A 27,420-nucleotide genomic window follows, 5' to 3' on the forward strand; every position below is an offset into this window, starting at 1 on the left:
ACAGCACGCACACATTGAAATGAATGGATGTAGCCGGCACGCGGGGGGTTAAGCAGCCGGCCGGCGTTAAAGCGGAAGTACCAGGTGCTTCCATTCATTTCAATGCGTGCGTGCTGTTCGGATCGGGTGATTCGAACAGTACTCGCTCATCTCTATAGGCTATACTCCACCTATAGTACAAGGAGGCTATTTTTCTGGCAGACTCCTCAATGAAGCTGATCCATACACTCCAGATAGCTGTCACCCCAATGTTGCGCTCAACAGAATCTGACATAGTGAAATCTCCTCGGCCTTACCTCCCCCACTATCAGCTGTCTGAAGAGAGTCCGGAGACGCCCATACACATTAGATAGACAACCAATGCTGCTGAAATTGGTGAGTTTAGCCAATATACATCAAATGCATATAGCCAAGTTAACAGAGGCCACACACATCACAATATATTCACTGAACACAGATGACAGTGGCATTCTCTCTGCTCCCCACCGAAAACAAATGCACACTCCGTCAAGCCAAGTGAGTATATCGCTAAATCGCCCATCAACGCTTGGTACGGGCAGAAAATTACCCAGAAAGGACCTTAAACTTCAGTAAATGGTTTCTAGTAAGAAATGTTTATCTCCTGCATTAAACTCTCCCGTGTGAACTGCAGGAGAAATAATCGCAGCTTTTCCAGATATTTCAGGTGACCTTTGACTGGGATAGGGAGGGCTTTCGCTCCATAGAAGAATTCTGCGACATGGGAAGCTACTACTTAACACATCAAGCCATACTATTATGGCTGGAGCTGTGCAGGCACCATGGACAGCGGGTATCACCCACCCCTAACCCGAGTTAATGCCAATTACAGCTGTTAACCCCTTAGATGACATAGACAAACATGATCTAAGGGGTTACACAATGTTAGATCAGGCCCCCTGAGCCACCAGGGAGAGGGGCTAACGGGGTTTTTTTTTGGTGAAAGACCAAAAAACACCTGTTTACCAATAGAAATACTTTATTATGTATAGCAAAAGTGAAAACAATGCATATTTGGAATCACCACATCCATAACAAGTATTCATTAAACCGCACAGTGAGAAATAAAAGTCAGAAAACACTATTTTGGTCATCTCCTCTCACAGAACTGGAATAAAAAGTGATCAAAAAGTCTTGTGAGCCGTAATGAAAAGTACAGCTCATCCTGCAAAAAACAAGCCCTCAACCAGCTCTGAAAATCACTGATCAGTATTTTATGATAACTACGCTCCCCACTTTGTGCAAACTTTTCACTCACGTGTCCATTAAAAATAGCCCATCTTTGTCCCCCTGTGGTGGCCGTAAGCAGGTGGGACAATGTATATTACTCAGATACTGGGATACTTGGTGCATAGTGCACACCCCAGTGTTCCGGTCCCCATGCTATACACCATAGGAGCACTGGTAACACCAAAAGACCCCCAAACTAATGTCTATACTGATGTATAATCCCTGACTATGTACAATTCTAAGACCTTATCCGCTTCTGCAAAATATTCACCATCAGGGGTCAATTTTCAAATAAAGGACAACAATGTAGTCAGACGTTCGCCCATCCTTAGTAACTATAAAATCAACTTCTCCAGGAATGTGGCCGTGGGTATTTCTCTAGATCCTGACCTGTCAATCCCATACAATCCCTATTCCCTTTTACCTGGCAACCTACAGCCATAAAATATCTTGCAATCCAAGTCTTCTTCTGACACATTTATTTATGCTTCCCTCATTTTGGACATTCAACTTGATTTATCCAATTGGGAGCACAAAGACATTTCCTGGTCTCATCTGCTTATACTGTATAATCCTATGTACAATTCTAAGACCTTACGCACGTCTGAAAAATATTCTCAAAAGGTGTCAATTATCAAATAAAAAACAAAGGCCAACAATGTATTGAGTCCAAGATACATAGTGTCACCCAATGTACTCTACACATCTTACATATTCACTTCTCACCACCTGCATTACCTGTGTGGACAAACTGCTCACTCTACGCCTTGCTAAACTACTCGAGGGGTGTCATTTCCTAAAATGGGGTCACTCCCCAGGTGAGCATGGAATGTTGGTTATGGTTACCAGAGGACAAGCCGGTCCAGTTGCTGGAGAGATAAAACGGGCCTGCAGATGGCAGAATTTAACGTTGAGGCAATTCCAGTCCTTGTTGGGAAAACTGAATTTTGCTTGTCGTAATTCTGCCAATGGGATGGGTGTTAGGTGCGACGACAGCGGGGAACTTGTACCCCCAGCATTACATGTGCCTGGGGAGGGATCTTAGGGAGGATTTGAAGATCTGGGACTCTTTTTTTTTGGAGACTTGGGTTTGGGTAAGGTTGTTCATTCGGTGGTTTTGGATTTGTTTACTGATGCGGCTAGGAGTGTGAGTTTTCCTCCCATGCAGCGACTCTACAGGTAATGTCGTCCTTCTGCAGCAGTGAGATACATGGAGTAAAGGAGGTTCTTTCACACATTTTCCACCCATGTCACTCCTCTAGTTTCCTCCGTTACTTTCTTTGACATGATTTTGTCCCCTTCTTTATGGACAATTTGGACATTTCCATAAGTGGTATACTTATGGGTATATACAGAAGGCGCTGTAGGGGTTAATATACAGAGGGTTAAACTAAACCTGCACTTTGTAATGTATACAGAAGAGAAAGCTGTTCTACTGACCTTTGAACAATGTTCCTGCAGAGTTTGCCTCCCGTAAGAGATAATCTTCTGCAGCAGACAACTCATTTCATATACACACAAGTTTGTCAATAATCCGAGAGAATCTAAGGGACGTTTCAGCTTTGTCACATGGTTGTTGACTGCGCGTTTTTACAGGTGAAATGTTTAAAAAGTTACTGGAAATCAGTATTATTTGTGGCCTACCCTAATACTTGCAGCCACCATGTGTTTTAGTTATTGTATATAGTATTTTTTTAAGCATTGTATAGTTACAGCTGACTTTTTGTATATCGTGTCCGTATTAAAACCTTGATGTATTTGAAATGTCACTCTTGGTGAGGAGCGCGCATCCTGATTGTTCCTGTTTGGAGTTATTGCTATCTCCACACACTTAGCTACGTGTTATTTATTTATAGTGCATGACACTGTCAGGGCTCCGAAGATTCTCTATCTATAATACATAGTGTATGACACCGTCAAGACTACTAAGAATATCTATCTATAGTACGTAGTGTATGATACTGTCAGTTCTCCTAGGACTCTCTATTTATAATACATTGTGTATGACACTATTGGGACTTCTAAGATTCTCTATCTATAATACATAGTGTATGACACTGTCAGGACTCCTAAAATTCTCTATCTATAGTACATGCTGTCACTGTCAGTTCTCCTAGGACTCTCTATTTATAATACATAGTGTATGACAATGTCAAGACTCCTAGAGCTCTATTCATATAAAACATAGTGTAGAATACTCTAAGGCTCCATTCCCATGGAGTAACGCACCGCTCATTCTGACACGTAAACAAGTGTCAGAGTGAGGCGCTTCAAAACAGATCCCAATGACTTCAATGGGTGCTGGCTTACGCGCACTACACATTGAAATCAATGGGAGGCTTTGTAATCCATCGATTTCAATGTGTAGCGCACGTAAGCTGGCACCCATTGAAGTAAATGGGATCTGTTTTGAAGCGCCTCACTCTGACACGTGTTTGCGTGTCAGAATGAGCGTCGCGTTACTCCGTGGGAACAGAGCCTTAGAACTCCTGGGAACTTATCTATCCAGTTTGTAGCTCTCTAAGGCAAACACAGTCAAAGCTAAGACCCCAGAGTATAATAGGTGGAGTCCCAGGAGAGATGTAAATAATCAAGATTCATCCAATCACAGGGCTCAACGGTGACCTCAGGCGCATGATGTCACCAGGAGAGAACTGAACACTGGAAGAAGGCCCAAAAGAGGTAACAGAAGGCGAATATGAATGTTTTTTGTTTGCTTACCCCCCTCCCCAAGCCTCCACCTATTATACTTTGGGATCTTGGTTTGCCCTAGACAAATCTACATTAGCTTGGTTTCACAAAAAAAAAACAAAAAAAAAACAACATAACAATTTGGAAAATCTGGGTTAAACGAATCAATATACCCACCTCCAGTAATTGTATTAACAGATATTTATAACTTTGTATCCGGTCACTTTCACACTGTTGCTGCCCTATCTATTGTTCGAATGCATGAGAGGAGTCTGCATCTATCCCATTAAAAAAAAAACTAAAATTTAATGGAACTTGTGATGTCACCATTGTCATTCTCCTCTGAAGGATGGACTGTCAACGTGGGAATACAGGGATTGCCTAGATGCTAAAAAACCATTTGGCTGCCATACACAGATGCCATGTTCCACTAACCGTAATGCGGTCCAGCAGCAGGAGACAACTGTGTGATACTGCCACCTACTGGGAAAAATATCTCCTCTAAAACAGAGGAAGCCCTAATTATTACAGTGCCCCTTCTGGTTCCCTCTGCTGCTGAATCTGCTGCAGAGCTGCATGCACTAACAGTACTTCTGTAAGGTAACATGGAGTTATCTCTAGCACTAGGTTCACACCTGCGTTCGGCTTTCTGTTCCTCAGGTCTGCTCGGGGACCCGAGAAACCTAATCCGCTTAACAAGCGGTTACCTGTGGAAACCTGTGAACTCCATAGACTATAATGGGGTCTGCTGGGTTTCCGCTAGAAAAATGTGGAAAAATGCAGAGAGAAAAAGTCCTGTTTGCATTTTTTAAGCAGAATGGGGAATGAAATTTCCGAAATGAATACAGGCGCAAGTGTGAACCTAGCCTACTGTGGAGCATATAATACTGTGTGAGGGAGCTCAAAGTGGTGCATATAATACTGTGTGGGGGTCCCACTGTGGAATATATAATACTGATTGGAGGCTCAAGGTGGAGCATATAATACTTTGTGCGGACTGAAAGTGGAGCAGATTGTACTGCGTGGGGGCTCCTTCACTATTTATATCATACAGTATCTGTTTTATAGCAGACATGATATTACTACAGGCTGTAATAACATTGCCGCTCACTATAAAACAGATCCTGTGCGATGTAAATAGTGAACAATATTGTAATTTTTCAAAAGTACCAAATGCAGAGACCTTTACCGTTCAGTACAGTTATTTGTATTATTGAAAGCTCAGTAAAGCCCCATTCACATCACTGTAATTTGTGGGTCTGTAACTGTTTGCAATTGTGGATTCACTGTGTTATCTGTGGTGTTACATAGGACTGCAGGTGACATCTACTACATTATCTGTATGCTGACAGTTTTACACATCTTCTACATCTGCAGTGATACTCTCCTTCAGGGAATCTCTATTATATTATTTCTATACGTCTTCTAAAGTTGGTTGCGTTCATGTAGGAGTTTCTGATTCTTACCACTTTGTAACATACATGATTCACACAATAGGCTTAACCATATAGTTGAGGTTTCTCTCATTACAGATAGACTTTAGAGGTTTTCACGAATTAACCCCTGATGGACAATTTGCTCCTGCACCATTTTTACAAGTCTGGCGAAGGTTCGGGTGGAGACATTGTGTGAACAAGCTGATAAAGAGGTGAGAGCTATAACTATTAGGGTAAGTTCACACGGGGTAGCTCAATAGTGAATGGGCCTAGTCGTGAGGGAGTGTCTTCAGGTGGATGTCGCGAGGTGAATCCGCCTGAAAGAATGAGCATCTCGCTTCTTTTTCCGGGAGCCAGAACAAACCGGCTCCTGAAAAAAGAACTGACCGGCTCCCATTGATTTCAATGGGAGCTGTCTTTTTGGTCAGGATTTTGAGGCGGATACGGCCTCAAAATCCTGACCAAAAAAACACATGAACTTTACCTCAGGGAGGGTTCGGCAGTAGAATAGCTTCTGTGTACATTACAATGTGCTGCAGGTCCAGTATAACTTTCTGTATATTAACCCCTAGAAGTCCTCCTTCCCAGTGTTACAGAAGTGTCCAAAGAAATTGACCATTCTTAGGAAGGAGGCAAATCATTGAAGTAATGGAGGAGACAAGAAGAGCAAAATAACAGGAAATTGTGCAAGGGACGAGATTACCTGCAAAGTCGCTGCTTAAGAGGAGATGGAGAAAACGGTGCGAGATGTTCTGGTACAAGGATTGGAGAATTTGGGAAAAAGATCATTTAAGAAGTTCAAGAATAAGCTAAATGACTTGGAGATAAAGAAAGGATTCAGCAAGATCCCCAGAGGTAAACTGGAGGAGGCAGACACTGAAGATGTGGTGGATCTGATCAGAAGATACTACAAGGACTCCTACGGGGCTGAGGTGACCCTGAGTGTTTTAGAAGCCATAGATGAGAGACAGGAGGCCGAGAAGCTCAGGAATGACTTAAAGAAAGGTAAGAACCAGAAAATCCTGCAAGAATATGTCCAGCTGTAGTGATCTTACTATACCAGGACATAAAAAAAATAATATAAACTCAAGTTCACACTACTACAGAAATTGGACAACGAACCTTAACCAGTTAGTGACCAGCCAACAGTGCTCAGTCACTAGCTGACCTCCTTCCAATGTATATGACTTTCTACATATGACTTTCATCAGCAGGCGCTGGGAGCCGAGAAGACAGGGGAGTTATGTCTGGAGGACCTTTAGGATCTGTTCTTCAGGCCGCAGGAGGTTTAATCCAGGGATCTCTGGTAGAAGGTATATGGATCTCTTATGATTTGGGCTGGAGGTGGTGGGAGGAATGGAAGATTGTTTTTGGTTCTTACGTGGATTGTGATGAGATATTAATGTTTTTGTTGGTGGAACAATGTAAAGAAAAAGTATGTTCTATATCTCGTGTTATCAGGTAGTTATAAGGGCTGAGATTTGGATTTAGAACTTGGGGTTTATTGGATGTTTAAAAGACTTTTTTTTATGTGACATCCCTCAAACGATGGTGGTGTGTAATGGTGGTACATAGTTAGTCTTCTCACCCTGGGGCCCTACGCAGAGAAGATGTGGATCTCTATCATGATAAGTTAGATGTTAGAATATACAAGTTGCAGATTGATCAGGTGAGTAGGGGTCACAGGGGGGTGTTTGCAGTTCTGAATTTGGGAATGTGGCCAGACGTCTGCAGGCTTCTGAGGAACCTAGGGCTGTGTCAGATCAGTCCCTGCTGAGGCATGAAGATGGTTCATACCTATCTAGGATTCAGCTATTGGTAGTGATGAAATAGTGAAACAGATTGGTCGCTGGAAATCTTTGAGCTTTTAGTGTTATGTATGCCTAGGATAGTTAATCAGTTTGTAATCTAAAAAATAAAATCTAAAACAATTTTGATTTAGAGGGGGTATTTTGGAGGATCTCCAAACTGCTATCTTGGTGTTGTCTTTTCTCTTTTCAGATCGTGTCTCCGGTTTAGTGTGGGTCCTGGGATGCTCTTTCATGGGTTGGTGGACCCTGAGGGCGGCGCAACATCTCAGCAGTCAACAACAGAAATGCCCCAAAGAGAAAACAGTGGTGCGTTGGCTTGGGCTCAGAGGTATGTTTTGCTTGGTGGTTTTCCAGAATTCCACATATTTTGTGCTTGGGCAGGGCCTCTTATAGTACACATGGGTACAATGACCTGGGGGCACATCCATTCAGGGAATTAGTCTGTGATATCCAATTATAAAATGGCTGCTGTTTCCAATTTAATCCATTTCTGGTGTATTTGAATTGGGTTAGATACGAAATGTCCTGCCAAATGTAAACCTGGACAAGATGAATCAAAGTGTCTGATACCAGTCGGTAAATCTGCCGCATCTTTAGACTGTCCAGTAGAAGTATATACCACATAATAGTTGGCTTACTTTGCTCCAGAATTCTGGCGCACATTGCTAAGCTGTGCCCCTTGTCGGGAAGTACCTAAAATCTCTAATATATGAGGTGCACAGCATTTCAGTCACTTTTTCATGTTGCCGACTATTATGGCAGAATTCTGGCACATTTAGTTTGGTAAATCTGCTCCATTGTGTTGACAACCCGACCCCTGAAACAGATCTGAATCTGACAGAATTGTTTTCTCTTCTACAGAAAGCCAAAAAGTAAAAGGAAAGAAGACAAAGAAGACAGAGAAGGAAAATCCCAAACAAGTCACGGCAAAGTCTCCAGATGGTAAGTGTGACCAAAAATGAATGATGATGAAATACACCTCAGGAGAATTCTCATCTCCGTTCACCTCTCCGCTTAAAATCAGTTTTTGAAACCATCTCAAAATCTGCAAAAGCTGATTTCCCTGTCCAAAAAATAAGGATACAGGATGGACAGCAACCAATCCGTTGTTTTTAACAGAGGACTATGGAAAGCGTTTCTTTACAACCGGATAGTAATCAGTTCATGTCCATTTTGCAATCCGTGTTTCCCTCTGCACCTGCTCAGAATGAAGAAGGGGAACAAAAAAATGGATTGGACAAAAAAAAGGACACAAACGGTTAGTTTTTTCATCAGTCCGTGTAAAAAGATGGATTCAGGTATCCGCTGTGTAACCGTTTGGAATCCTTCTTGTACCAAAATGTTTTTCTCGTAAAACAGCAAGCGGACGGATACGGTGCGAGATTTATTTACCAGGTTTTGGTAGTTGGTGCAAAAGCTCTTTAACATCAAGTTAGAAGGAGGAGGAGTGGTTACCAAATTTGGCTCTAGTCGAGTTGTTCCCCATTCTGAAGGCTTTTTACATAAGGCTGGTAGATTCAGGAGCAAAAAGATATGTTTCCACTGCAAACATTTGGGTGACATTACGGCCATCAGTTCTGTTTCATCTCATCCAGTCATTCGTTGTTTGTGTAAGTTACTACTGTTGTCCCTTAATGTTTCAGTTGTGGCTGTTTATACAGTATGAAGGGAATGAATGACTACTGTACATTGCTTACACATTATCTCATTTATAGAGGTACCGATTTCATCAGCAGGCGCTGGGAGCCGAGAAGACTGGGGAGTTATGTCTGGAGGACCTTTAGGATCTGCTCTTCAGGCCACAGGAGGTTTAATCCAGGGATCTCTGGTAGAAGGTATATGGATCACTTACGATTTGGTATGGTGGTGAGAGGAATGGAAGATTGTTTTTGGTTCTGAGGTGGGTTGTGATGAGATATTATTATTTTAATTGGTGGGACAATGTAAAGAAGGTTGTTCTATATCTCGTGTTATCAGGTGTTAGGAGTATTTTGGTTCATTACTTTCTATTTTTCTTACCTGGGGAGTTTTTGGCTGCGCAGTGTCTGGGGTGGCATCCTGGCGCTGCGGGGTTGTCCTGTCGTGGGTATTGGTGCACACCTTCTGACTTGCACGTGCGCACTGATGGTAGGCAGCTTTATCTCCTGGTTGATTAGTCTGTCCTCCCATTTGCACCTGGGAGGAGTGATCTCTACTCTGTATTTAAACCCATGCCTCCCATGGTTCTGTGCTGAGTGTCGCTTTTACAGAGCTAGGCCTTAGCAGGAGGAGTAGGTGGTTATCTTGGATAGAGGAAGTTCCGTGGTTGGTTTTTGGGAGGTTTGGGTGAACGAGTTGGTTTGTGTGTTTTCCCTTCTGTGTTCACCAATCCTCCCTCTGTGTATAATTGACTGTGTGAGTGAATTGCCTTATCCTTTGATTTCTACTCAGTTTCCCTGTGTTTGTTTCCTAGTGTAAAGTTCCTTCCCATATTGGTTTGGGGAACCTTTCCCACATGTTTCCTGTGTGCTGCTTGTGTTGTTAGTCAGCGCACACCCTTGTCAGTCCCTGTCAGTAGCAGCTTCACTTGTTCGTTAGGGGTGACCCCCTTTAGTCTCCAGTCCCTAGAGATCTTATAGGGCATTCCTTCTCCCACTTCCCTCTAGGCCTACGGTATCAGTGAGCGAGGAGCTGTCGGGGTCAGGCTTCGCCTGAGTACAGCCGACCCACACCCGTGAGGCAGGGACCGGGATAGCTAGTGGGAGTAGTGCAGGGCGAGATTCCCTACTGCTATTCCTTAGCCCCGTTGCAGCTACCTGGACTGACATAACAATCAGGTAGTTATCAGGGATGACATTTGGATTTAGAACTTGGGGTGCAGTGGATGTTTTAAAGACTTTTTTCTGCAACGTCCCTCAAATGTTGGAGGTGTGTAATGGTGGTAGTTGGTTAGACTTCTCACCCCGGCGCCCTACACAGTGAAGATGTGGATCTCTATCATGATAAGATATAAGTTAGAATATACAAGTTAAAGATTGATCAGGTGAGTAGGGGTCACTGGGGGGTGTTTGTAGTTCTGAATTTGGGAATGTGGTCGGTTATCTACAGACTTCTGAGGAACCTAAGACTGGGTCAGATCAATCCCTGCTGAGGCATGAAGATGGTTCATACCTATCTAGGATTCAGCTTTTGGTGGTGATGAAATAGTGAAGCAGACGTAAGTGTGAACCCGGTGTCACAGAAGGAAGTCTGTCGCAGAGGAGTGCACACCAGTGAGAACCGCCCTCAGAGCCAACTGGGGGAATTTCCCACACCGATCTTAACCAATCCTCTGCTGGAGCAATTCTGGTCGATCTTGGAAGGTTCAGGGCAGTATAATTGATATAGAAGATTTTAGCTACAACTCATGCCATCCAATTCATATTTTTTCCAATCTCTCAGCACATCATATGAAATATTTAATAGTGCCATTAGGAAGCGTGATTTTTCCAATAAAAAAACAGGTGAACAGAATTTAAAAAAAAAAGTTATGGCTTTGGAATGAAGATAGTAAATAATAAAATTGCAAAAACAGAGAATGGCTTCCTAGGAAAGGGTTAAACAGTCTTGCTATAGAAATATTTTGGTCGTAGTGCTGGCAAAAGCTTTGCTGTCTGACATTTAATGCAAGCATTTACGTGGGGTTTGTCAAGACAACCCTGCACTGATAAGTCTAATGTTTAGCCTCGAAAAGATCAGAGTTTCTGCGTAATCGGTTACTTTGTTCCTCACAAATCGTGTCCTGGTCTTCCGGCTGCCAGATTCAATATAGTTTGATATTTCAGATTCCTTTACATGGGGCAATGATTGGGTCAATTATGGGAACAAGATTTCCTAGGAACACTTGTTCCTGATAATGGGCCGGTGTATAGGTGATCACTTGTCTAATGGGCCAAATGTTTGATTGTCAGGTGATTGGATCATTTATGTAAGCATAAAAATGCCGTTATCGGTAGAACCAGGACAATCTTTAAATGCAACCTGTATGGGGATGAACAAGCCATGAATATCTGAGACCAAACAAAGATCATAATAGTATAGCGGATGTCAAATATTTAAATAAAGAGCTAAGCAGCTCTTTGCTATATTATACAGCAAAGCTCCAGCACTAATGCTCACCATCAGTGCACACACTGGTCATGAACATTAGAGCACCCAGTGCATCGATCAAAGCTGACCCTGGTGCCATTTTCCCATTGAAGGGGATCGCTGGTGCCCAGAACGAGATCTGGGGACAGCAATCCATTGTCATGACATACAGGAGCCAATTGAAGGCTCCCAGGCTTGTCTGGCATTAATTTGTATGACAGGTTGCTTTATACAGCCTGTCATACAAATGCTGTATCCCCCTTTCCCTAGAATACGTATAAAAGTAGAAAATTTGAAAATTAAATGCCCAGTCTACAAACTTATAAAAATACTGTATTTTTCCTGTATGGAGGACCCCGTAGCGGAAAAAAAAAATCAAAACTGCCGAACTGCCCTTTAAAATTTTAAATGACAAGGTTCAACTAGCCCTGCCAAAAACAAGTCCTATATCTCCCTCTTTTGCAGACTTTTGAATTTTTGTTAAGGGGTTAAAATGTAAATGAAACTATATAAATAAGGTATTCTAGAATTGTGCCGAAACATAGAATACAGGTAGCATGTCATTTTATCTGCACAGTAAACGTCATAAAAACAAATCCCGTAAGAAAGTCAAACACATGCACTTTTTCTCCAATTCTATCCCATTCTGATTTTTTTTCCAGCTTTCCAGTACATTGTACAGAATAACACATGGTAGCATTATGAGGAACAATTTGCCCCGTGAACAATAAGCCCTCATATGGCTCTGTGAATGGAAAAAATAACAAAGTTATGGGGTTTGGAAGGTGGCGAGTCAAAAAAAACCAAAACTTATTCCCAGCAGAGATCCGCTGTCATACATTAGGCAGTGGGTTCTATTGATGGCTTCTCTTAACACTTAACAATTCTGACTACGTAGTTGAGTTTTGTGGCTTTGGTGCAGCATTAGATTTTTTTCTGCCATCTTTTCCATGTAGCCATATTTCAGTATCTCCTTATTGTAAATGATGAAGCAGCTGCAGCACGTTGTCTCTGAGAAGCCGGGATTACAGGAGAAGTTGCTTGATGGTACCATGTAAAATAGTGCACATTGTGCCAGGGCTATAGTATGAGTGCGGTGTGTTATTTATTGATATTCTAAATTATTCCAAAATCATATTTTTGTATTTATCTTTCCACAGATCGGTTGAAACATTTTCAGGAACTTGTTGAACAACTCAACATGAAAAGACATCTGGATTCCAAGCTGACGGTGGGAGATGTTCTTAGCATAGGAACAGATAATCTTTTCATTGATAGACCCCAGAATATTGAAGACATTCCCTGGTGTTTCTTGATAAAAATTATAGGACTGGACAGAAGGGCAAGAAATATTCAACTCCAAAATCAGTTATCTAAGGAAAAATCAGAAAACAATAGTAAGTTGTTTTTACTTCTGAATGAAGTAGAAGAAGATCCTTCATATTCCATCCATCCACTAGATGCTCTCTGTGTTCTCCTTCATTGCTCAGACCCATTGTTACGGCAAGAAATTGTAACTAAAATGTCCATGTGCCAGTTTGCTGTTCCTCTCCTGCTTCCCGCTGGTGATGGTTCAGGCTGCACCTTCATGCTTTGGGCAATGAGAGACATTGTGAAGAAATGGAGACCTCAGTCACTAGAAGAAAGTAAAGGATTCAGGGAAGACAATGTGGTGAATATTGAAATGCCGATCTTCTCTTTCGTCAGGTTGGGACCAAATAAATTGTCTAAATCTAAGCTGTTAAACCAAATTCTGAGCCCCGAACAACATCATGACTTCTTCATACATAAAAACATGGAAGGAGGAAACATTGAGAGGAAGATATCTGATGGGCTGGTGGAGATGTCCTGGTACTTTCCTTGTGGGAAATCGGATGTTTTCTCCGAGCCTATTGCTGTGGCCAACCTACGTGGAGACCTGGAGTCCAGCTGGGAACAGTTCACATTTCTCACCAGAATCTCATTGGCCGCCTTTATATTTATTGAGAGTATGTGTGAGAGACAATTCAGGTTATTATCTTCCTGCAGTCCATCTGACACCAAGTTTTACTTCATCATCTCTCCAGGTAGAGACAGATCTGTTAACCCAGAGACAAAGAAACACATACAAGATCTAATTCCAATCCTGAAGATTGAGAAAATAAATGTAGTCCTAAAATCATCTACCATGAATGATGCCGATCTCATGAACAAGATACAAAAAATCATAGATGGTGAAGTAAAATATAATCCTAAACTGGTAACACTGAAGGATATCAGTAAACAATCTTCTGATCTTAACATTGATATAGATGAAGCTTCTCCTGAGTTACAGATAACAAGAGAACATGCCCAGATCATCACCTCAATGATAAAAGATGTAGAAAAGTTTAAGAATCAGAACTTGACATTACAAGGAGATCTGTGGAGACAATTGTCTAAATTAGAAAAAGAATTATGCCGAATGACAAAACAAGGTGGAGAATATCAAGAAATGTATGTGGCAAAGTTACAAGATGATCGTATTTCACTCCTCAGAAAGCAAAATTCCCATGATCTCCCAGAAGCTATGAGATTATTTATTAATGCAATTACTCATTTATCTAAGCATAGGAAACAACATTTTCTGAAGTGGATGAAATTTGATCTCAATTCTATTGCTAGAAGAAATATATCCAAATTACAAGAAAAGTGTAACATTCCTGATGCATCAATTGACCCCCAAGAACTTAAGGAGCTTGATAAGAGAATTTCTGAGAGTTCTTTAGGAATTGAGCATTTCCTCCGTGAGTTAGAACAGTTCTATGAAGCCGAATATTCAATAGTAAAAAATGAATCTGAGAAACAGTTCAGTCACCTCCCAGGCACTGCCGCCGATCTCCTGCTGGATGGGTTCCCATTGGAGCTGATGGATGGAGATGCCTCCAACATTCCCTTACAATGGATAACTGATGTCCTGACTGAGCTGGATAAGAAGACTGGAGGACAATGTAGGATGAGAGTGATAACTGTTCTGGGCGTGGAGAGTACGGGGAAGTCCACCCTTCTGAACACCATGTTTGGTCTACAGTTCTCTGTAGCCAGTGGACAATGCACACGAGGAGCCTTCATGACCCTTATAAAAGTGAAGGAGAACTTCCAGGAGCAGATTGGCTGTGAATTTATTCTGGTGATTGACACTGAAGGGTTAAAAGCTCCTGAATTGTCTTTACTTGATAACAGTTATGAGTTGGCCACATTAGTGGTTGGGTTGAGTGACATCACCATAGTCAATATGGCCATGGAGAATACCACAGAGATAAAAGATATTTTACAGATTGTAGTCCATGCATTTCTAAGGATGAAAGAGATTGGGAAGAAACCAAACTGTCAGTTTGTCCATCAGAATATGAGTGATGTGTCCACTCATAACAAGAATATGAGAGCCCGAAAGAAACTTCTAGAACAATTAGATGAAATGACAAAAGTGGCTGCAAATATGGAAAATAAATGTGGCTTTGACAAATTCAGTGATGTCATGGACTATGACCTGGACAAACACAACTGGTACATTCCAGGACTGTGGCAGGGGGTCCCACCAATGGCTCCTGTAAGCTCGGGATACAGTGAACATGTTTCTGAGCTTAAGAAATATCTATTACAATTCCTAATGAATCAGAAACCTCAAGGCAGAGCTTCAACAATACCTGAATTTTGTGAATGGGTGAGGAGTTTGTGGATGGCCGTCAAACATGAGAAATTCATCTTCAGCTTCAGAAACAGTCTGGTGGCGGAAGCTTATAATAAGTTATCAATGCAGTTCTCCCTGTGGGAATGGAATTTTACCAAAGAGGTCAATGAATGGGTAGTGAGGAATAAAAGTAACATTACACATCAACCAATTACCAATTTTCATAAAAACAGAGATGAGACCTACAGAGATCTCTATTGTCTTCTGAATGATGAGGAGAAGAAAATGATCGATCTGATAGAGAAATATTTTGAAAGTGAATCAGAAAACATTAATCTGATAGAAAGATATCGCGAGGATTTTATAAAGAGAGTTAGAAGGCTAAGAAAAGAGCTCAGGAGAAATGCTATTGACAAGTACGAAATAATACTTTCTATACAAAAAGGAAACCTAAAGATTCAGGAGTTTAAGAAAAAATATCAAATGTTAATTGAAGAAAGAATTGATGAACTCTTGACAACCTGCAGAGAGAAGAACAATGAGCTAAGTGATGGGGAAGTAGAAGATGTATTTAATGCCATGTGGGAGGAGACCCTGTCAGATTTACAGATTGAGAAATTGGAGAGAAGTAATGTGAGCCAAGCAATTCTCCGACAACTTAGACAAGACATGAGCAACAAAGGACCTGATATAAATGAAACATTATTGGCTGTGAAAGTTTTAACAGAACCCTGTGCTGAGTTTAATATTGATGAAGAACGTCATCTAGATCAGTATTGGGTGAACGGAAAGTGGGTATTTATATTTAAAGAATCGTATTTAATGATCAGAGGCTTTGTGGCCTCACTGATAGAGATGTGTGACAGATACGTCACCGAGAAGGAGAAAACCACTGAGGACTATGATGACACTTACTGCCAGGAACTGCTGCAGATGGTCAATACAAAACTTGAGGCTGATCAATTTAAGTCTCTTCACTTCACTGCACAGTTTGAGTTGGACATCAAACTCTACATTTTAGGAAAAGCATCTACAAGGTTTCAGCAAATACATGACAGCTTTATTACAATAAATGACCCAAGAACCTGCATAGACAACCTGAAGTCTTATTATCTGACTGTGTTTATTTTTTATGTCTTTTTAAGCAAAAGATGAATCTCTAACGCCAAGCAGTTCTGTGAGAAGTTTCCGACCCCGGTAATAACTGATTATATGAACAGTCATCTGGGCAGAGCGATGGTCGATGACATTGGAAAGTTTTTTTTGAAGTTTTTAATTTTGAAGTTTCAAGTGAAACAATAAAATTACATGAAGCAACTAAAGGTCAGTTGTGTTCATAATTCGTGTAAAGCTTGGTGAAATACATAGAGCGCTAACAAGATACAGCCGACCAGATGCCACACTGGGGTACTAACAGCTCGGTACTCAAGGATTTCACAGAACATTATAGGCCTTTGGAGACATTGGACCAAGAACTAGAACAACTGTACAATGACCCCAGACATTCACTCAAACATACAGCGGAGAGGAAACTATTTGTCCACAAACTGAATCCAATGCGGTTGGCACGTCTGTGGATTTCCATGCCACAACTACCACATTGCAAGCACAAAATATCACAAATCTGAAAATCTTTTGTCATAATGCCCTGGTACAAAGTCATTTACTTGTAATTCCTAAAAAGAAAACCAGAGGAGCAACAATTCTGGAGAATTCAAAATGGTCGTGTATAAACCCAAGTACCAGACCAGAAATGGGTCTTTACCCCTCCCCCCAATACTTTTCTACCTTTCATGTATTTATGCATTCTGATGGTTTACTACAAGTTATATCTGTTATATCCACTTTGTATAAAATGGTCTCTGTATGGGCTTTCTACCGCACCCTGCATTGGTGTCACCCACATTTTTGAAAATCGCGGCATGTCAATTATACCTGCGGAAACACTGGCTTATCTGTATAGGAATAATAGGGGCAGGAAGTCCACAGAGGAAAACGCTTTGATAATGCAATGAGAAATGATGCGGAAAAAAAAAAAGTTAGTTGACTTTTGGATATGGGATGTCCCTCACTCCTTCCTAAAACCACCCAAGCTACAGTAAGTATTGACTTTGGAATAAATGCACAAAACACTTTATTTTGGGTGTCAAAATGGCCACAGCTTTATTAAACTCACAGAACTAAAATAATGACAGAAGGAGTCAGGTGACGTGCTAGACCATTGGGATTCCCGAATACTGTGAGATCTCCAGCTGTCTGATATACAGCACCCGGCCAGACAGCAATAAATAAATAAAGGGGGCGGCACGCTCCGGCTTGCAAATCTAGCAGAGCCAGTACACTTATAGGGCACCAACAACCCTGTGCTTAACCACTGTGCCCGCCTCTGGATGACGTTACTATTACGACATCCTTCAGGTTGGCCATTTCCAAAGCTCAGCCTGTTCACCACCATGACGGCTAACCTTTATTAGTCAAAATAAGTCCACAATAACTTGCCTGCAACTTCCACCTGACTCCTCAACCACCACAGAAGAGGCCATTTGACACCTTAAATGGACTCGACCGCCACCAAACTGAGTAGGAATGCACTAGCCTCTAGAAACTTTACATACTACAAGTCCCCATACTACCTGCCCGACAATACCAAGCTATGAATGTGGCTGAAGATGCAACTAAAGTGATCTGGCTATAGTCAGAAACTAGTAAAGAGAAATAGACTATAATACTGAAATTGCCATTTTAAGAACTCTTGATGACCTTTACCCTTAGCCGCATGCACTGGCCCAAGGGGCACCAAGACGGAAATTAGAAACTGAAATTCTCGTCTTTGCTGGACATGGACCAGCACCATCCTGATGCTGCCCGTTCCACAAGGGGGGGCTATAGGCCTATATAGCTTCTGCAAACAGAGCATGGGGTTATCATGATAAGAAGTGCTGGGCTCCATTCACTAGCTGGCTGTGATAGACTACTGCAGCTATGGCGGTATCACACTGTCGGCAACCTTAAGAGAAGTATGAGTTGATCAATATTAGAGATGAGCGAGTAGCATTCGATTGAATACTTCCCTTTGCATAGTTATTGGTGTACTCGGTCGAATACCACTCCGTAAATATTTGATTCCCCTCCCACCTTCCCTGGCACTTGTTTTTACACATGTCTCTATGCAGGGGAGGTATTCAATCAAATATACTCGCTGAACTCTAGTTAATATAAGTGTTCATATATCTTCACTAAGAAAAATACAAGTCAACAGAAAGGGTCCTTGAAGCTATAGATTTTTATCAAAACATGCCTTTTTTTTTAATAAATATTTTTCTCTCACTTCAACCGCAGCCAGCGCCAGCTCGGAAAGCTCAATTTATTGCACAGGCACGTGAAAACTGATAGCCATGACTCTAGGGACTTACCCTAACAGGGTCTTCTTAAAATTAATTGGTTTTCCGAAACCAGGGGGTCCATACCTCTGATGGTTAACCCTCCACACCAGGGGGCCATACCTCCAATGGTTACCCCTCCACACCAGGGAATCATACCTCCGATGGTCACCCCTCCACACCAGGGGGCCATACCTCCGATGGTTACTCCTCCTCACCAGGGAGCCATACCTCCGATGGTTACCCCTCCAAACCAGGGGGTCATACCTCCGATGGTTACTCCTCCTCACAAGGGGGCCATACCTTTGATGGTCACTCCTCCACACCAGGGGGGCATACCTCTGATGATTACCCCTGCGCTGGGCTACACCCGAGGTAGTTGCCCATTACTGGCCAAATTATAAGTGACTACAACGACCCATTAAAATACATTTTTAATGTCAACAGTGCGAATTATACTGCACAACAATAACTATAGTTTAGGATTATATTTAAGCTAAAGTATTAAGAAAACACATTAGTAAATAACTATATTACATTCTGTTAAACACGTTTGATCAAGAAGTGGCAAAAAAAAAGCTTGTTAGTGTATTGCAAACCACCCACCGTTACATAATGGTTTGGAAGCAGTTGTATGCGTCCCAATCCTAAGCAACCATGCCCTTTAGGGTTACATAATAAGGCAAGGCCAGTGACAGCAACAAAGTAAAACACTGGCCTAAAAGTTGGAGACCCAAACACACAGGGTCCTCTCTTCTACTCGTACTAGATCACTCAGCTAGTTAGACATGTATGTATCATACTTATGTTGGAACTATGTATGCAAATCCCTATATATATATATATATATATATATATATATATATATATATATTTATACAGCACAATGACATTAAGGGTGCTCTAAAAGAAATAATAACTTAAATGACTCACCCTGAATACTGTAAGAGCAATAATATTAAGTCATACCAATTCCAGAATAATCCAGAGCCATGTAGCTAATAAGGAAAGGCTTAGCAGCTGTCAGTGGGTACAAAATTATACTGTTATAGGACCCCACTGAGAAATATCCAATCACATAGTATATGTCATAGTATTTGGGACCAGCTGCATTATCTGATGTAATAAATAATAATGGTAATCCATATACTTATCTGGATACTGGCTGTAAAGATAAGATAATCCTTTAATAGTCCCACAATGGGGAAATTTCAGTGATACAGTTTCATAGATGGTACAGTAGTATATAACAAGAGAGAAAACACATATAAGCTCATGGCAGATAGAGAAATACTAGGAATCATAGCAACTAAAATGAAAGAAACACAGACACACTGCAGGATCATTTAGTTCTCTGTGCGGAGTGATGTTGATAATACAGCCCGACCGTGGTTGGAGGACACGAGGAGGGGGTCACAGCATGTAGATATAACAGGTAGAAATGTTTTTTTGCAGAGGTGGGGGACATATGCAGCTATCATGATAACATGTGGTAGTTCCTTTGGTAGGTAGTGAGATCTGCTCACAGCTGATGTATCTTGCATCAGCACTATTGTCCATTAACAAAAAAAAAAAAAATGCCCCAAATGTTCCAAAATCACCGGCTACACATGAAGACTAAGAAATGCAGTAATGCGGTGCAGTATTTAAATGATATCCGTTGTCTAAATGTGTTGGGCCCTAACACGGAGGTCATAAATAGATCTTTAGACGCCATATAAAGGAAGAGGAAATAATAACACAACCACTTAACTTTTCCGGATACAAACTCTTGGGGTCCTTGGAGCTACAAAGGTCTGGACACCAATCTGTTCCCCCACACCAAATTACCCCCAGCCACAAACACAGGCTCGGGGGCACCATAACACACAGAATGGCAGTTTTACCACATATAATAACCCACTCCCCAGGACACCCCCCAGCAGGAGCCCAAAGACCGGCCAGATCAAGATAAATAATGCTAGGGGAAGCTAACCACCATGTTTCCCCACCGCTTACAATTTCAACCAGTTCCAAGAACCCTCCACCAATTAAAAATAACCTGTATACAGTATGGGTATACCAAGTATGACCTGTATACAGCCCTGAGAAATTACATAGAAATGATTAACTTTAACCTATCCCCAGCATGATCAGTTTTTGTAGATTATGAGCCCCACATAGGGATCAGTATGTCTTCATAGAATGGGAGGAAATCCATGCAAACACGGGGAGAACATACAAACCCTTTACAGATGATGTTCTTGGTGAGATTCCAACCCAGGACTCCAGCACTGCAAGGCTGTAGTGCTAATCACTGAGCCACCGTGTTGCCCCAGCATGATCAGTATTAGCAGAGATGGAGACATATACAGGGATTATCAGTGCAGTCTCCATTAACATCACCTCACTGTATATCTGATATCAGGCTGTCCCTCTCTCACCACAGAGTCTCCATTACATGTCACCTCCCAGCTCCACCATAGAGAGCCCTCAGTCCCCATGTACAACCTGCATCATACAGCAGTAATCTATGTTATATCAGCCATGTGTGAGGTAAATACATGAGGGGACTCTGTGACTGTATATATCCTGAGGTAAAACTGTAGTATATATGATATATCAGCCATGTGTGAGGTAAATACATGAGGGGATTCTGTGACTGTATATATCCTGAGGTAATACTGCAGTATATATGATATATCAGCCATGTGTGAGGTAAATACATGAGGGGATTCTGTGACTGTATATATCCTGAGGTAATACTGCAGTATATATGATATATCAGCCATGTCTGCAGTGTCTGTGGAAAATACATGAGGGGACTCTGTGACTGTATATATCCTGAGGTAATACTGCTGCATATACAGTATAGTTGGTGATACTACACTAGTAGTGCTGTGTAATGTGAATGTGGTCACAGCAGTGCTGTGTGAGGTGATAGACCCCCGTTTTATACTCCCTGATACAGCAGACATGTTTCCTCTAAGCCTTGTGGTGAGAGAAAGAGGATGAAAATTGATGAAACAGGAAGTGACATCTATTCCTAAACTCCTCCCTCCCTACAGTAACACACTAAGCGCTATATAAAGCTGAATACACACACACACATATATATACTACTAAAGCTGAATGTACTCCTAAAGCTGAATATACACAGATATATACTCCTAAAGCTCAATATACACAGATATATACTTCTAAAGCTGAATATACACACATATACTCTTAAAGATGAACCAGTCTGTATAAGGGTGCATTCACACAATGTAACGTGCAGCGCGATCTGGCACGTATACGGCGTGGCAGATTTTGCGGCCACAAAATAACGCGGCGTATACGATCCTAACTCCCATTGAAATCAATGGGAGCTTTTATGGCGCGCAAACTCTGCCACGCCGTATACATGCCAGATCACGCTGCACGTTACATTGTGCGAATGCACCCTAAATCTACACAACTACTGCACCAAGAATAAACTGCAGGAGATATTGGTTCCCCCATCCCAAAGTCATGTCCCCCTTTGCTGATGTCTCCGGAAGCGGCCATTTTCTTGTAGCGCGGGCATGTGCAGTCGGCTCTGCCCAGGCCCGATGCCTGGCAGAGTGAATTCAGAGCCGGAAGACGCAGCGGGGAAGCTGCACGGAGAAGTCTTCTAAAGGTAGGAGAAGAACCAGCATTGATTGGCCGACTGTATAGCATTCGGCCAATCAATGCTGGTTCTGCATCGAACTTTCCCATTCGAATAGCGAGTGGTACTCGATCGAGTAAGAGTATTTCAAATACCGTAGTATTCGATCGAATACCTACTCGATCGAATACTACTCGCTCATCTCTAGTCAACAAGTCTTATGCAACAAAAATGAAATAATAGCATAGAGGAAGACCGACCGTACTAGTGTTAGTGTAGCTAGTGTATAACTTCACTGTCCCGGGGGTTTATGTATCTTGTATGGTGCGATGTATCGGTCTTAGTAAGTTTCCCCCAGTGAGTCCTTAGCGTAGTGTAAAGTGCAAATATATAAATATCACTATTCCAGTATATATATATTAGAGATTTAATATTTATTGATAGCTCTTTATTAATTTTCAATTCTTTCAACTTATACCAATTATTTATAATCTTGATGTGCCTTGATTTCTGCTGCAGCCTTCACCTCTCCTATGATTTTATATGTTTTTATAGTGATTTGTTGATGTAATTATTGTAATAATATGACCTTTTGACATTATTTATTGTTAGGGCCACAGTTGGAGATTTACAAATACATAAATATACAGCACTGTGCAAAAGTTTTATCAGGAATTATTTATTTATGTAATGAATGAAAAAAAGAGAAATGTAAATCCCATCAATATTCGGTGAGACCTTTGCCCTTTGCCTTCCATCAGTTCTTCTTGGTACTTGCAGACAGTTTTTGGCAGAAATCGGCAGGGAGGTTGTTCCCGCCATCTTGGAGAACTAAGCCCAGATCTCCTGTGGATGTTGCTTGCTCCAATCCTTCTGTCTCTTCATGTTATCCCAGACAGACTGGATGATGATGAGACCAGGCCTATATCTGTAGGGGTCATATCATCACTTCCAGGACTTCTCCTCCAAAGGGAAAAGGTCACACCAAATATTGATGAGATTTAAATTTCCCCCAAACTTGGCATTTTGTTCATTGCCAAAATTAAATTATTAACCCTTCTATTTCTGAAAGCATTCTTACTGTGCTGCATTTTTTCTACACCTGCCTAAACATTTGCACTGTACTGTATATATATATTAGTTAGGTAGCCAAGGGTGTTGTAGGGACAGGACTTGACTTTTTAACTCTTATGAATGGTTTTTACCATTAAAACATGGATATCTGAACAATCTTGGGGTTTTTAGTAGAAGAGAAGGCAGAGATCACGTCTGGAAAAGCAAGAACCTCCCCTGGCCTGGGGCTGCAGGATGGATGGAGAAAGCATTGGGAGCTAAAATGTGAAACTTGTCACGTGAAACAATCCGGAGACGATTGATGTAAGGTTGTGGAAAAGGATTCAGTATAATTTATAAATTATTTTCTCCCTGGCATCCCTTGTTAGTATCAGCCATCTTTGGGCCTATATGGCACTCTGGAAGACATGAGATAACTATCTTGGTCCTTACGTTGGGTAGCTCTTAAGGGGAACTACTGTTGCCCGTCATACTGAAGTATTATTGGGCCACCCATCTACAATGTATTCCATCCTGGACATCCAGAGAGCGCATAAAAAAGGGCTCAAATTATAAAACTGTGGATGGCACTAATACACCCTGAGGTATGAACCTGCAACTCATGGGCCCCAATGCAAAATCTATTGGGCCTTACTTACCATTTGTTATCTATAATACTGGTGTCTTCTTATGTTGTAAATAAGTCTTTGAGTCCTCTGAGGCTCCAGGGCCCGGTAACAATTGCTGCCCCTTAAATCCCATAGCTATAACCCTACACATAATGTTGTTGCTTTTGAGGCATTCTCTGTCTCTCACGGTAATATTGTAAATATTTCCTTCCTCTAGTATCCGTCCACCTCCATCCTATTCACTCCCTCCATTCCTGATAGCCTTTCTTCAGGTATAACTAATGTGTGGCTAAGGAAAGGCTTTTCCACATGGATGACACCTGGTGCTCCTTGTATCATCTGTATTATGTCTCTATAATCGATCGAATACCTCTCTTCCATAGGAATGCGTGTAAGCGGCCGAACACCAAAGGGTTAAACGCAGTGAATATTTGATGCATTTAACCCCTTGGTGTTCAGCCGCTTACACACATTCCTATGGGAGAGAGGTATTGGAATGAATACTACTCGAATACTACTCGCTCATCTCTGCTCCTCTGAGGACTGTCAACATGGGAATACAGGGATTGTCTAGATGCATTTGACTGCAATATACAGATGCAATGTTCCACCAAACATAGTGCGGTCCAGCAGCAGGAGACAACTGTGTGATACTGCCACCTACTGGGCAAAATAATTACCGTATATATCCGCTAAAACAGAGGAACCTAATTATTACAGCTCCTCCTCTGGTTCCTTCCACTGCTGAATCTGCTACACAGCTGCAAGCACTTCAGTATTTCTGTAATGTAACGTAGACAACATTTCCAGAAGATGTTGAGGAGGGGTTAAAGGGTCTTCTGGGCTTTTTTTTTTTCTTGTTATGAAGGCGGCGACTCAGGAAATAGCTATAGAAAGGAAGTGAGAAAAATATCTGAGACTACAAAACAAAAGACCTGGAAGTGAAAGTGAAACAAAGTCCAGAATGTTCTGTATTGTGTAGAAATACTCAGAGATCTGGGAGATACAGACCAATATAACATGGAGAAACACTATGGAAAAAGCTGCGACACACGTGAGTATAACTCAGTAACATCATAAAGAATCATCGGCTGTGACATAGGACTGCAGGTGACATCTACTACATTATCTGTAGAGTTATCACTGTGTTATCTGTACTGTTACATAGGACTGCAGGTGACATCTACTACATTATCTGTAGAGTTATCACTGTGTTATCTGTGGTGTTACATAGGACTGCAGGTGACATCTACTACATTACCTGTACTCAGAGAGTTATCACTGTGTTATCTGTGCTGTTACATAGGACTGCAGGTGACATCTACTACATTACCTGTACTCAGAGAGATATCACTGTGTTATCTGTGGTGTTACATAGGACTGCCGGTGACATCTACTACATTACCTGTACTCAGAGAGTTATCACTGTGATATCTGTGGTGTTACATAGGACTGCAGGTGACATCTACTACATTATCTGTATATAGAGCGTTATCACTGTGTTCTCTGTGGTGTTACATAGGACTGCAGGTGACATCTACTATATTATCTGTATATATAGAGTTATCACTGTGTTATCTGTGGTGTTACATAGGACTGCAGGTGACATCTACTACATTATCTGTATATAGAGAGTTATCACTGTGTTATCTGTGGTGTTACATAGGACTGCAGGTGACATCTACTACATTATCTGTACTCAGAGAGTTATCACTGTGTTATCTGTGGTGTTACATAGGACTGCAGGTGACATCTACTACATTACCTGTACTCAGAGAGTTATCACTGTGTTATCTGTGCTGTTACATAGGACTGCAGGTGACATCTACTACATTACCTGTACTCAGAGAGATATCACTGTGATATCTGTGGTGTTACATAGGACTGCAGGTGACATCTACTACATTATCTGTACTCAGAGAGTTATCACTGTGTTATCTGTGGTGTTACATAGGACTTCAGGTGACATCTACTACATTATCTGTACTCCGAGAGATATCTCAGTGTTATCTGTGGTGTTACATAGGACTGCAGGTAACATCTACTACATTATCTGTACTGAGAGAGTTATCACTGTGATATCTGTGGTGTTACATAGGACTGCCGGTGACATCTACTACATTACCTGTACTCAGAGAGTTATCACTGTGATATCTGTGGTGTTACATAGGACTGCAGGTGACATCTACTACATTATCTGTATATAGAGCGTTATCACTGTGTTCTCTGTGGTGTTACATAGGACTGCAGGTGACATCTACTATATTATCTGTATATATAGAGTTATCACTGTGTTATCTGTGGTGTTACATAGGACTGCAGGTGACATCTATGACATTATCTGTATATAGAGAGTTATCACTGTGTTATCTGTGGTGTTACATAGGACTGCAGGTGACATCTACTACATTATCTGTAGAGTTATCACTGTGTTATCTGTGGTGTTACATAGGACTGCAGGTGACATCTACTACATTACCTGTACTCAGAGAGTTATCACTGTGTTATCTGTGCTGTTACATAGGACTGCAGGTGACATCTACTACATTACCTGTACTCAGAGAGATATCACTGTGATATCTGTGGTGTTACATAGGACTGCAGGTGACATCTACTACATTATCTGTACTCAGAGAGTTATCACTGTGTTATCTGTGGTGTTACATAGGACTTCAGGTGACATCTACTACATTATCTGTACTCCGAGAGATATCTCAGTGTTATCTGTGGTGTTACATAGGACTGCAGGTAACATCTACTATATTATCTGTATATATAGAGTTATCACTGTGTTATCTGTGGTGTTACATAGGACTGCAGGTGACATCTATGACATTATCTGTATATAGAGAGTTATCACTGTGTTATCTGTGGTGTTACATAGGACTGCAGGTGACATCTACTACATTATCTGTATATAGAGAGTTATCACTGTGTTATCTGTGGTGTTACATAGGACTGCAGGTGACATATACGACAATATCTGTACTCAGAGTGTTATCACTGTGTTATCTGTGTTGTTACATAGGACTGCAGGTGACATCTACTACATTACCTGTACTCAGAGAGTTATCACTGTGTTATCTGTGGTGTTACATAGGACTGCAAGTCACATCCACTACATTACCTGTACTCAGAGAGTTATCACTGTGTTATCTGTGGTGTTACATAGGACTGCAGGTGACATCTACTACATTACCTGTACTCAGAGAGTTATCACTGTGTTATCTGTGGTGTTACATAGGACTGCAGGTGACATCTACTACATTACCTGTACTCAGAGAGTTATCACTGTGTTATCTGTGGTGTTACATAGGACTGCAGGTGACATCTACTACATTATCTGTATATAGAGAGTTATCACTGTGTTATCTGTGTTGTTACATAGGACTGCAGGTGACATCTACTACATTATCTTTACTCAGAGAGTTATCACTGTGTTATCTGTGGTGTTACATAGGACTGCAGGTGACATCTACTACATTATCTGTATATAGAGAGTTATCACTGTGTTATCTGTGTTGTTACATAGGACTGCAGGTGACATCTACTACATTATCTTTACTCAGAGAGTTATCACTGTGTTATCTGTGGTGTTACATAGGACTGCAGGTGACATCTACTACATTACCTGTACTCAGAGAGTTATCCCTGTGTGTTATCTGTGGTGTTACATACTCAGCTGTGAGGGCCGTCTACTACCAAAGACTGTCTGCCCTCATCCCAGACTTCATATCTGCAGACGAGAAGAGGAAACTCTACATCCTACTGGGAGAAGAAGAGGCCACTGTGGAGATCGCTGCCCA

At 41.4% G+C, this 27,420-nt stretch overlaps 1 protein-coding gene and 1 pseudogene across 1 annotated transcript in view; one reads left to right on the forward strand and one right to left on the reverse strand.

Annotated features, from left to right (window-relative positions):
• Positions 1 to 27,420, reverse strand: part of LOC142217585 (apoptosis-associated speck-like protein containing a CARD) — an 80,486-nt gene that overhangs the window by 11,182 nt on the left and 41,884 nt on the right. The window lies entirely within an intron of this gene.
• LOC142216741 (up-regulator of cell proliferation-like) lies at positions 9,004 to 16,244 on the forward strand (annotated as a pseudogene).

This window comes from Leptodactylus fuscus, chromosome 8 (genome assembly GCF_031893055.1).
Source record: "Leptodactylus fuscus isolate aLepFus1 chromosome 8, aLepFus1.hap2, whole genome shotgun sequence".
In the NCBI taxonomy this organism is placed as follows: domain Eukaryota; kingdom Metazoa; phylum Chordata; class Amphibia; order Anura; family Leptodactylidae; genus Leptodactylus; species Leptodactylus fuscus.